The sequence below is a fragment of the Ailuropoda melanoleuca genome, chromosome 13, assembly GCF_002007445.2.
Source record: "Ailuropoda melanoleuca isolate Jingjing chromosome 13, ASM200744v2, whole genome shotgun sequence".
NCBI lineage: Eukaryota > Metazoa > Chordata > Mammalia > Carnivora > Ursidae > Ailuropoda > Ailuropoda melanoleuca.
This window is the reverse complement of record NC_048230.1, coordinates 43,914,946-43,925,685: the sequence shown is the minus strand read 5'-3', so window position 1 is coordinate 43,925,685 and position 10,740 is coordinate 43,914,946. Positions and strand designations below refer to the sequence as shown.

At 61.9% G+C, this 10,740-nt stretch overlaps 1 long non-coding RNA gene across 1 annotated transcript in view; it reads left to right on the top strand.

The window, feature by feature from the left end:
• The window catches only part of LOC117795416, a 10,042-nt gene extending 1,511 nt beyond the window's left edge, over positions 1-8,531 (top strand). Inside the window, exons 3-4 of the long non-coding RNA XR_004619417.1 lie at positions 239-305; positions 8,408-8,531. This is a non-coding gene — a long non-coding RNA (uncharacterized LOC117795416). The remainder of the gene's footprint in view (positions 1-238; positions 306-8,407) is intronic.
• Positions 8,532-10,740: the final 2,209 nt, after the last annotated feature.

The window sequence follows — 10,740 nt, the reverse complement described above, 5'->3', positions numbered from 1 at the left end:
TTTTTTTTTTTTTTTTTTTTTTTTTTTTTTTTTTTTTTTTTTTTTTTTTTTTTTTTTTTTTTTTTTTTTTGGGCGGCCGCGCGGGGCCAGGCGCCTCAGAAGGCGAAGTGCATGCGGGCCAGCGGCCGGTGGTCCACGGGTTCGAATCCGCCCCCGTAGGGCTCCGCGACAGTGGCACGACGACACTGCCGGCCTGGCCTGCGCAGTCCTAAATGACGCATTTCGCGTGTACTTCCAGAATGCCCCCCGGCTGTGCAGATGAAGAGGAAAGTTCCAATCTCCTGTTTGGGCGGGATCCTTGCAAGGTAACCTGTGGACAGTATCCTCAGGTGGTCAGAAATCTTGTGCCCGGGGCCACTGTCCCCTGGCTGGTGCTGACCACAAAATGCTGTGTTTAGTGATGTTATATTCAACCTGCGGGCTTCCAGATGTCTCCTGAGAGCTACCTGGACAGTCCACCCGGCCCTGTGCCCTGGTGACTCTGGATGTGCCTGGCCTGCGGCTTAGTGCCTGGACCTGCCCAGCACGGCCCATCTCCACTCTTGTCCCATGTGCCCTGGCAGAAGCCTCCAGCCCTTGGGGATGAAAGTCTGCACGGGGCTTTGGAGTGGGGAGCCACTCACACGTGCAGCCCTGGTTCCCACCTGTGTGTCCTGGCAGTGAGTCCCTGGTTGGGAGGGCACACTGCGTCTCACAGGACAGCGCCCAGCCCTGCTCAGTCACCCCAGATGATCCTTCTGCAATGGGCCGGGCCACCGTCCTAACGGCCCAGCGGCTGGTGGGCAGCGGGTGTCTGAGATGAGCAATCCCAGGGCATGAGCCCCTGCCTCACCTCCTTCTGCGAAATGACCTCCTTGGTCAGAAGCGCCATTGTGTGGGCCCTGTGCTGGCCAGCCTCCAAGCGCACACGCGTGCTGCTCTAGCAGAAAGCCCCGTAGGTGAGAAGGGAAATCCGTATCCGGGGGGAGTGTCTATGCAGTGAGGACAAGTCACTGCCCCACGATGGGAACATCCTGGTCAGCCGAGCTGCTCTCCGGTGGCTGGCTGGTCCCCCAGGGAGTGGTGCTATTCTGGGGGCTTGGTGCCGTTGAGTGGCCGGCACTCCACAGTTGTGGTGGGCAGGTGGGCCTTGGGGGAAGTCTGTGTTGCTGAGCCCAGTAGCCTCTATCCCTGCTGCCATGGCCACTTCGTGAGCGCTGGGAGGCAGGGGGAAAGCCGTTCACGGTGGTGACTCACATCAGGTTTTGGCCTCAAGGCCTAGAGCTCTGTGTCTGTTCCACGAGGCAGGCACTATTCTAGGTGGCTGCCAATGTGCTTTCTTCTGGACACCTTGATTAGCCAGAGATCCCTGTGAGAGAGCACTCTGCGTATCAGCGTGTCCCCGCCGCCTGTTAGGGTAAGGTCCAGCCTTGGCTGGAGACGGCGTGGCCGCTGTGGGATCATGCAGCCTGCCGGGGTCAAAGAAATGTTCCAGAGGCTGAGAACCAGAGCTGGTCTGCAGGAAAGCCCACCACTTGTCCAGGAAACTCACTAGGGGTCCCATGGGGGCCACAGAAGCAGCCCACCAGGGCTGAGAATCTTGCTGGGCTCAGGACAGGCTGGAGGAGGTCCTCCCAAAGCAGCCGCAGGTGGAGAGGAAACTCACTGAAGAGCCTTCTGCTTGCTGGCCCGCTGGCAGAAGCAGCTGGAGACAGAAAGGGAGCGCCTTCCTCTGCCTGGCCTAGCTGTGCTGCTCGAGCGTTCTGGACTATCACGCTAGCTGGCGGAGGAGAAATGTCTGCAGGTCTGGCTCCTCTATCACAAGCTGGCCAAAGACAGTGAGTCCCCGATCAGTCTCTACATATGGCAGTAGTGATGTTCCACGACTCCCAAGACCGGTCATAAAAGGTGATACGGCTCCTGGCACTCACTTGGAACTTGGCCACTTGTCGGCGGAGCCTGGTGGCCTGGAGTGCAGCCTGCGTGGAGTGGAGGGGCCAGGCAGCGGCCCGTGCCAGCCACGAGCATTGGCTTGGAAGGAAGGTTTCCGTCCCCTGTTGGGGCCATGCCAGCTGGTGTCGCAGGGAGCAGGGGTGTCCCTTCGCCAGGGACTCGGCCTAAACTGCAGATTCCTGAACTAGACCCATGGTGGCGGCTGGTTCCACAGCAACAGTGGACCGGAGCCATGGAATAGGCACCTCGGGAAGGGTGGGCAGTTTGCAGGGCATACTTCCTGGAATCCTGCCCAGCAGGGCCCATTCTGCCCTCTGTTCTGGGCCCCAGTCCTGTAACCGGCTCCAGCTGGGGGCAGGTGAGAGGTCGGACTCTGTTAGGTGCTTGGCTGTCTCTCCCCGCCCGATCTGGATTATTTTCTCAATGATCAGCGTAAGCTTTCCTACACCGTCCATCTGGTTCAGGCCTAGGGGCACCCGACCAGCTGTCAAGTCCAAGACCAAAGAGCCTGGCTCGGTCCCTTGGGACTGTTGCCCCCACAGCCCCCGATCACCTGATCTCTGTGCCGGGCCTCTCTGTGCCTGGCCCCTCGGTGCCTGGGGGAAATCAGCTCCTCCCCCATCATTCCTGGCCCACAGGGAACGTGAGGTCCTCACCAAGGGCTTTCTCAGGGCCTCTGTGGAGGTAGTGTGCTTTGGGGACACAGTGAGGGGCTCAGTGAGGGGGCTGCACCAGACAAATTCACACCATGTCCTTGCCTCCCTGAGCCCCTGGGGTCTTCCCAGGTATCACACCAGGGGATTCCAGCAGCCCAGCTGTGCTGCGCTAAGTCGAGTTTCCAGCAACAAAGCAGCAAACTTCGGAGGAGGTCAAGGAGGGGCCCTCGCAGAGGAAAGCAAGAGGTGGAGCCCGGAGCCGGTGAGGGCCCTCTGTGGCTCTCCGGCGTGAGTCAGCGAGATCTTGGTATTCTTGGGGTGGGGTCCTGAGGAGAATCAGCCTCCCCTTAGCAAGTGTCAGCCTCGGTGAGGCCCCCAGGGGAGGGGCTGTCTCAGACAGGGAGGAGGGTCACCTATGCTGGGCCAGGCTGGATGGGATTACTCGGGGGCGGGGCGAGGTCCTTGCACCCCACTGTCTCCATCCTCACAGCCCTCCGTGCTCCCTTCTGGGCCTGGCCGGGCCGAGAACCCGCGGTGGTGGAATCCTGCCAGCCCCAGGATGAAGCTGGAGGGAGGACTGCCAGGTACAACGGTCCTGCCCCGAGAAATCGGATCTTCCTTTAGAGCAGTCCAACAGATTCCCGATTTTCTGGTTCGACCCTGCAACTGAGAATTTAAAGCACCTTGCTTGTCCTCTTGAAAATGTAGTCTTCGCCGGGGAAGTCAGAAACCGCCAGCCCGCCCCACTGTCCCCCCTGAACACCACTTTGCAGCCGCTTCTCGGGCTCCCAGAACCCGGCTTTCAGGAAACACTTGCGGCCAGGCCATCAGACACTGTTCTGACGCTGCTCGCCTCGGTCACCCATCCGGTCTTTCACAGGCCGCGTTAGTCTGCTCGGGCTGCCGGGACGCATTGCCACAGAGGCCGGAGGAAGCAGCAGAAACGCAAGGTCTCTCAGTCTGAAGGCTGAAGTCGAGGTGTGGGCAGGATGACGTCCCCGGAGGCTCTGAGGGGACTCTGCTCCCGGCCTCGCCCAGCCGCCGGCACTCTGCCGGCACCTTCCGCCTTCCTCGGCTTGTCTCTGCCGCCATCGGCACCTGCCCCCCTGTGTGTCTGTGTCCAGGTTTTCCCTTTTCATAAGGTCCCAGCCCTATCGGACCAGGGCCCAGCCTAGTGACCTCATTTTATCTTACTTACCTCTGTAGAGACCCTACTTCCAAATTAGATCACATTCAGAGGAACCGGGGCTTAGGACTTCAATACCTGAATTTCGAGGGGACACAGTGCAACCCACCACGCGATAATGAGATCGTGACTTCCTGTAACCTACTGTGGACTTCTGCGTTCGGGGCTCTCTGCTGGAACGACTTGTGATACGAACCCCAGCCTCACCCACCTTTGCTCGGGGCACCTCTCTGGGCATTTCAAGCCACAAGTGTTTAATACAGAGATCCGGTGCTTCTAAACCACCGATGGGGTGGCAGGAATGAAGGTGGGGGGGGTCCCATCCCTGGATCTTGGGAGGCACAGAGACTCCTCAGCTTGTGCCAAGTGTGTGCTGCCAGTGACCACGGCCTCCAGCCCCCGGCTGCTGCACCGTCTCACCTGCCGAAGCCCCCCAGGTGGCCTGTAGCTTCCGGGGGGCTCAGGAGACTCCTCCTGTGGGTGGAAAGTAGCCCGGGATCCCGATGCGGCTTCCAGGGAAGGTGTCAATGCGGAGGTGGCGTTTGGGGGGCCATTCCACGACACGCAGACCCAGGGGATGTTGGTATGAAAACAGGGCCACTGGAGGCCTGGTAGGGTGCTGGCAGCCCGCTTGGAGAGACCCCAGTGACCCCCGTCTGGTGCAGACGACGTAAGCTGCCCTTGAGACAAATGGGGAGTTGGCTGCGCGGCGCCCGCACAGGAAGCCATCTGGGACTCGAGCTCTCTTCCTCTGTCCACCTGCTTTCCATCCTCCTGTCCTAGCTCCCCGATAAGGGCTCTGATTGGCCTCCCTCCCCGGGCCAATCGGCTGTGGCCATGGGGGGAAGGGAGGCTGATTGGCTGAGCCTGGTGGCGTGCGCGCAGCTGAGCCAATCCGCAGAGGGGAGGGCGGGGCCCACAGGAGGCGGGCGCTCCCACTCACGTGCCCTGAGCGGAGGGACTTTCCTTCTTGTGGCCTCGACGCCAGCTGTCCGGCGACGGGCCTGCGGGGGGCTGTGGGTCCTGCTGACGCCCGGCTCGGCCAGGACACCCCGACGGAGGCTGAGCTGGGGGCTGGCTGCTGGGGTACAGGTGCAGTTCTGACACAGTGCCATACGGTGTGTTAAAAGAGTTTTTAGGGGTCCTGGGGGTCAGACTAAGGAGGCATTGACAGAAACAGAAGAGAATGTGGGCTGAGCCAAAGAACATTCCGGAAGAAGTCAGAAGAATCCGGGCAAATTTCACACCAGGGATTGCGTGTGAGCTCAGGAAACGGTGTTGAAGACACAGGTGAGAGTGTCGGCCGGACCCACTGTGTGGACACTACGGTGGACACTGGAGCAGCCCCACGGGTGGGCCTTGGGAGCCTACAGGGCAGGCATCCTTGGGAGGGCGGGGTAAGGGAGGCAGCTCTGAGAGGTTGGGGCTGCAGGGGGGAGGCCTGGGAGGGACTGCAGGGGGAGGGCCAGGGCGGGCTGCAGGGGGGAGGGCCATGGGAGGCCCCACAGAGGTTCGGTTTGCCGGCGACCGTTGCAGGCCCCACGGGCGTGGAGACACCGGACCACAGCAGGTCAAGTGTTGAGACACGTCTTTTAGGGCCTTGAGAGAGGAATAGACGCGGGACCAGGGGTGGCCGCGCGGGGCCGCAGGGGCACCCACGTCCTTCCTGGAAGCCTCCCGCGCGACGCTGTCGGGGCTGCGGTCGGGTGGCGGTGAGCCCCCGCGGCGGCCACGCGGTGGCGCTGCAGGACAGCCTAGCGGCGGCGCCTGGCCGCCATGGGCTCCCCGTGGAGACCCCGCCCCGGGCACGTGCGCCCAGTGACCCCGCCCCGTATCCCAGCACCTCAGCACGTGGCCCGTCACACCCCAGCACCTGGCACCCAGCAGGCCGTGGCTTCTGGGGGTCCTCGCAGGAAGGTGGGTCCGAGAAGCCCGGGGTCGGGTAGAGAGCTTCCCGGACCCGGCTCTGCCCTGGGTCTGCCGGGCTAGGAGATGTCATCATCTGTCCGCTTATCAGCGGTTCATGTACTCCTTCAGTCATCCATCTTCCACGCACGCATTCGGCGCCTACTGTGTGCAGGCCCTGCTCTGGCTGCTGCCATGGGTTTACCTCAGGCATGGGGTCATGGGATGGCATGGTGTCCTGATGGGGATGTGGCATCCGGTCTCCAGAGCACCCCACACAGACGGACAGTGAGGGCGCAGTGTGGGAGCAGGGACGGGGCCCCCTCGTTGGAGGCTCCTAGCCCGACCTGGGGAGGGCTGACCTCACCTGATTTCTAAAGGTGGCTCGGGCTGCTCCCCCGTGGGAGACAGGGTGGCGGTGGGAAACGGCCCTGGAGGCCATGCGGGGCCGTCCTGGTGAGCCCGGGTGGAGGGGGCAGGTGCTCGGGAGAGGACAGGCGGCACGGACCAGCAGCTGGGGGCGGCCCTTTTGGAGAGAATCACCGCAGACGCACACCGGTCCACACCACTCCCTGTGAGGGGGCAACAGGAGCAGGGCACTGACCCTGAGCCCCTGGCCTCCGTGGGAGGGCGGACACGGGAGCGATGAGGCCTGGACGGGGCCGTGAGGAGCAGACGGACATGTGCCTAGCGGGTGCTGCCTGTGGGGTGTGAGCAGGGAGGGGTGGCCCCGGGGTGCCGAGGTGCTCCGAGGTGCTCTGCTCATGCTGCACCCAGGTGTGGTGGTCCCAGACCCAGGAAGGGTGTCTGGGAGTGGGAGAGTAGAGAAGGGGCCTGCAACAGGGGACCATGGGTGCGGGCGCAGAGGCCCGGGGGCAGGGGGCAAGGGCTGGGTGGGGCTGTCCCTCAGCCGTGCTGTCGCAGGAGCTGCGGGGTGGACAGGTCCAGAAGGGCCCTTGGGCCTCCCCTCCCACACGGTGCCCATGCCGCTCTGAGTGACAGCGGACTGCCTGGCGCTTCTGAGACTAGGTTATAAAAGCACGGGCCTTGTCCTGGCCGACAGTTTGATGCAACCCCACGGAGGGAGCTCGGAGCCAGGACCACCCGTGTGGCTGCTCGGCACCCTGACCCTCCCACACGGAGGTGACGGTGGGCTTGCGGTGAGCGGCTGAGCTGGGTTCTTTGTCACGCGGCAGGAGATAGCAGGTGCACGGCAACAACCTGCCCCTGAACTCGGCGCTCAGAGGCCACTTAGCTGCCTGCCAGGGGTCTTGGGGCCCCCTCCCAAGCTGGCCTGTGGCTGTTGGTGGGAGGGCTGCCCACAGGGCCACCCGATCCCCACGCCGCTTCCTTCGAGCCGGTGGTTTCTGGGGCCAGGTGCCAGGGCTGCAGGCTTCGTGCCCCCTACAGAGGCAGGGGCTGAGATGCCTCTGGGCCCTTCATGGCCCCAAGTCCCAGCCTTGCCCTGCGAGTCCCTGCAGCCCGCCCTCCCTCTTGATGTGCTGGACTTAGGAGAGTTTCCGTTTCCTGCAAGTGCAGCCCGGATTCAAACCCAGACCAGCCCAAAGCCCCACTCTGGAACCACACTCTCGCCTCTGTGTCTGGGCGTTTTGTGTATTGAGGTGACATTCACGTCACATACAACTCACCATTTTATTTATTTTTTAATTTTATTTAAAGATTTTATTTATGTGACAGAGTGACAGCCAGCGAGAGGGAACACAGCAGGGGAGTAGGAGAGGAAGAAGCAGGCTCCCAGCAGAGGAGCCTGATGTGGGGCTCGATCCCATAACGCCGGGATCACGCCTTGAGCCGAAGGCAGACGCTTAACGACTGCGCTACCCAGGCGCCCCCACAACTCACCATTTTAAAGTGAACAATTCAGTGCATTTAGCGCCTTCACAACGTCATGCAACCACTACCTCTATGTAGTTCTAGAACATTCTCATCACCCCAGGAAAGCACTCCGTTAAGTAATTACTCCGGAAAGTAATCACTCCCCACCCGTCCCCCAGCTCCTGGTAACCACTGGTCTTTCCATTTCTGTGGACTTGCCGACTCCAGATAGTTCGTAAAAGAAGTACACAGTATGTGGCTTTCTGTGTCTCTCCTCCTTCCATGTCTGTCCACGTTGAGGCCGGTGTCGGCACTTGCTTTCCAGAGCTGAGTAATAAATACTCCGTTGTGTGCGGACACCCTCGGCTGTGGTGAATGGCGCTGCCCAGAGCGCTCGTGCACGAGCTCCTGTGCGGCCGCGTGTTCGTTTCTCTGGGGAACGTAGCTCGGAGTGGAGTCGCCGAGCGGCGCAGTGACCGTAGGCTTAGCAGCGCGGGGCCCGCGGCTTCACTCCCTCCGCCTCCCGCCGCACCAGCCCGGCCCGGCTTTGGGATTTTGGCCGGTGCCGCGGGGGTGGGGCGGCCGCTCCCGGTGGTTTTGATTCCACAGTCCTAAAAACTAGCGACGCTGAGCTTCCTTCTCTCCGCCCGCTGGCCATCCGTGGGTCTTCTTTGGAAGAGTGGTCAGGGTCTTTCCCGCTTTGGAATCGGGTTGTCTGTCTCTTGGTTGTTGAGTTGTAAGAGGTCTTTGTGTGTTCTGGATATTAAACCTTATCGGGCATACGATTTGCAAATATCTTCTCTGGAGACGTTTTCCACACTCTTGGTAAATGTCTCTGATGCACAAAATGTGTCCTTTTTAGGAAGTCCAACTACCTTTTCTTTTGTTGCAGATGTCCCCGGAAATCTACCATCAAACTCCAGGTCATGAAGACTTACCCTGTGTTTTTCCCAGGAGTCCTACGGTTTCGGTTCTTAGATTCATGCCGTCAACCCACTGGAGTTCGTGTTCGCGTGCGGTGTGAGCTGAGAGCCCACCTTCGATCCCGGGCATGTGCGCGGCCCGTGGTCCCAGCACCATGTGCTGCGAGACCGCTCGCCCCGAGGAGGGTTCCATTCGCCTTGTTGAAAGGCAGCTGTGGGAGATGTTCGTGTCCATTCCCGGGCTCTCTATCTCGCTCCCCTGGCCGGGCAGCCCACCCTCAGCCCAGCACCACCGTGTGCATCACCGTGGCTTTGTAGTCAGTTTTGAAACAGGGAAATACAAACCCTCCTGGCTTTTTCGTGACTGAATGTTCTGGGTATTTGGGGGCCTTGCAATTCCATATGCATTTGACGGTTGGCCTTTCCATTTCTGCAAAAAGGCGGCAGGGGTTTTGATTGCGATGAGATGCGTGGAGCGTTGCCACTGATGGCCACTGGGCCTTTGTGCCCCTGAGCGCACAGCGACGGTGTGCTGGGCCGTCCGCCTTCCGCCACGTGCTGCGGTCCTCAGCGTGTAAGTCTCCATCTCCTTTGTTACATCTGTTCCAAGGTATCCTGTTCTTTTTGTAAATGGAATTGGTGTCTTCGTTTTCTTTTCGGGCTGCTCCTTGTTGGGGCGCCATTTGCTTTTTTCCCCCAGTCTGGAAAGTTCTGGTACATAGCAAAAAAGAAAGAAAAAGCCACGTGGGGCCCTCTCTGCCTTGGGTTGTAGTTGTTGCTGGCCTCTGCCCCCTTCCCTGGGGAGCCCAGGGGTGCACAGCTGAGGTTTCCTCAGAGCTGGCCGGGGGGCCGGAAGTGCCTGGTCTGGGCCTGGCTCCTACTGGCCTCCCCCCCAGCCCCTTCCCACCACAGTCGGGGGCCGCTCTGGGAGGCCCCAGTCTGGACTCCCACGTGGAGGGCTGGCGCACCGGGCCAGCTCTGCTGCCCACCTGGATCAGTGCTTCCATCCGGGGTGGCGACTTGTCCCCCTTAACGGTCCTTTCGCAACTCCGTCTGCACAGCGGGCAGCTCCTGGGTCGTTCATCTGCAGCCTTGGCCGCCTGTCCTGCTGGGCCTGGTGCTGCGGCCAGCCAGCCAGTCCTCCAGGGAGGCCCCTTGGGCTGAGGCTCCTGGGTGAAGCCTCCTCGAACCGCCTCTCCCCTGCTGTGAACAGCACCTCCCAGCGCGGGGGTCGGGGAGACAAGCACTGTCAAGGGAAGGCCTGGGAGAGATTCCTGCGAAGCCACGGGGTGGGCCTCTGCCTCCTGACCCCGAGGCCAGGCTGTGCGGCTGGGCAGGCCACTCGCTGGTACAGGTGGGTGGCTTTGTGCCAGCTGGGGCCTGGCAGGTGGGGGCCTCGGGGGCAGCCCTGACCCAGGATGTTCTGGCCGGAGAGGTGGGTGGGGGGCGCAGCGCACGCCCTTGGGCCTGTCTTGGAGGCATGAAGCCCACCCCTCAAGCGTGGCTGAAGGCCCCGTCCCTCAGATAGAACGAAGGGGCTGCCCCTCTTCCAGCTGTTTCTGCCGAGGAGGGGAAATCGATTGAACACCGCCAGGGTCACCCGGAAACCAATTAGCTGAGGAACGGACAACAGACAGTAATTTAAACTCTCTTGCAGCTCCATCCTAACCCCCGATGCCGGGCCACCTGCCAGGCCAGGCAGGGCTGGGGAGGGGTCTCCCACGCCCTCCAGGAGAAGAGCTGATGGCTCCAGTTCCTAGCAAAGCCCCTGGTTAAAAACTCGGAGAAGAATGGGTCCGTGGGGGCTGTCCTCCTGCTCGCTGGAAATCGTAGGCAGGCGGCCGGGCTGCCCCCAGCCCTGTCCGTAATGAATCCCCAAACCAGCGCTTCCCACACTCTCCCTGCAGGGCCTTCCGTCCTGAGACAGGGATCAGCCCCGCACGCAAGCATGCCCGCACACGTATGCGCGCCGTGTCCCCGTGGGGACAGGTGTGTGCGTGTCTCTGCTGTGGGGGCCTCTGTGCCTGGGGCGCGGTGATGTGGGTGGTCAGCACCGAGATGACAGCCTGCGGATGCTACCCACGCGTCCCCAGGCCAAAATCCGACACAGGACAGAACTTTGGGCCACAGCTAACCTGCGTGGTGGCTCCTGGTGGCCCAGCAGGACGACGCCACGCGGTGCCACTGCCCCAGGAAGCTCCCATCCTCCCGTGCGGGGCGGCGGGCCTGGGGGCCTGGGCGGGGCCGGGGGAAGGGGGAGGTGCGCTAGTCGCCTGGCGGGACCCTGGCGCCCCCCCCCCCC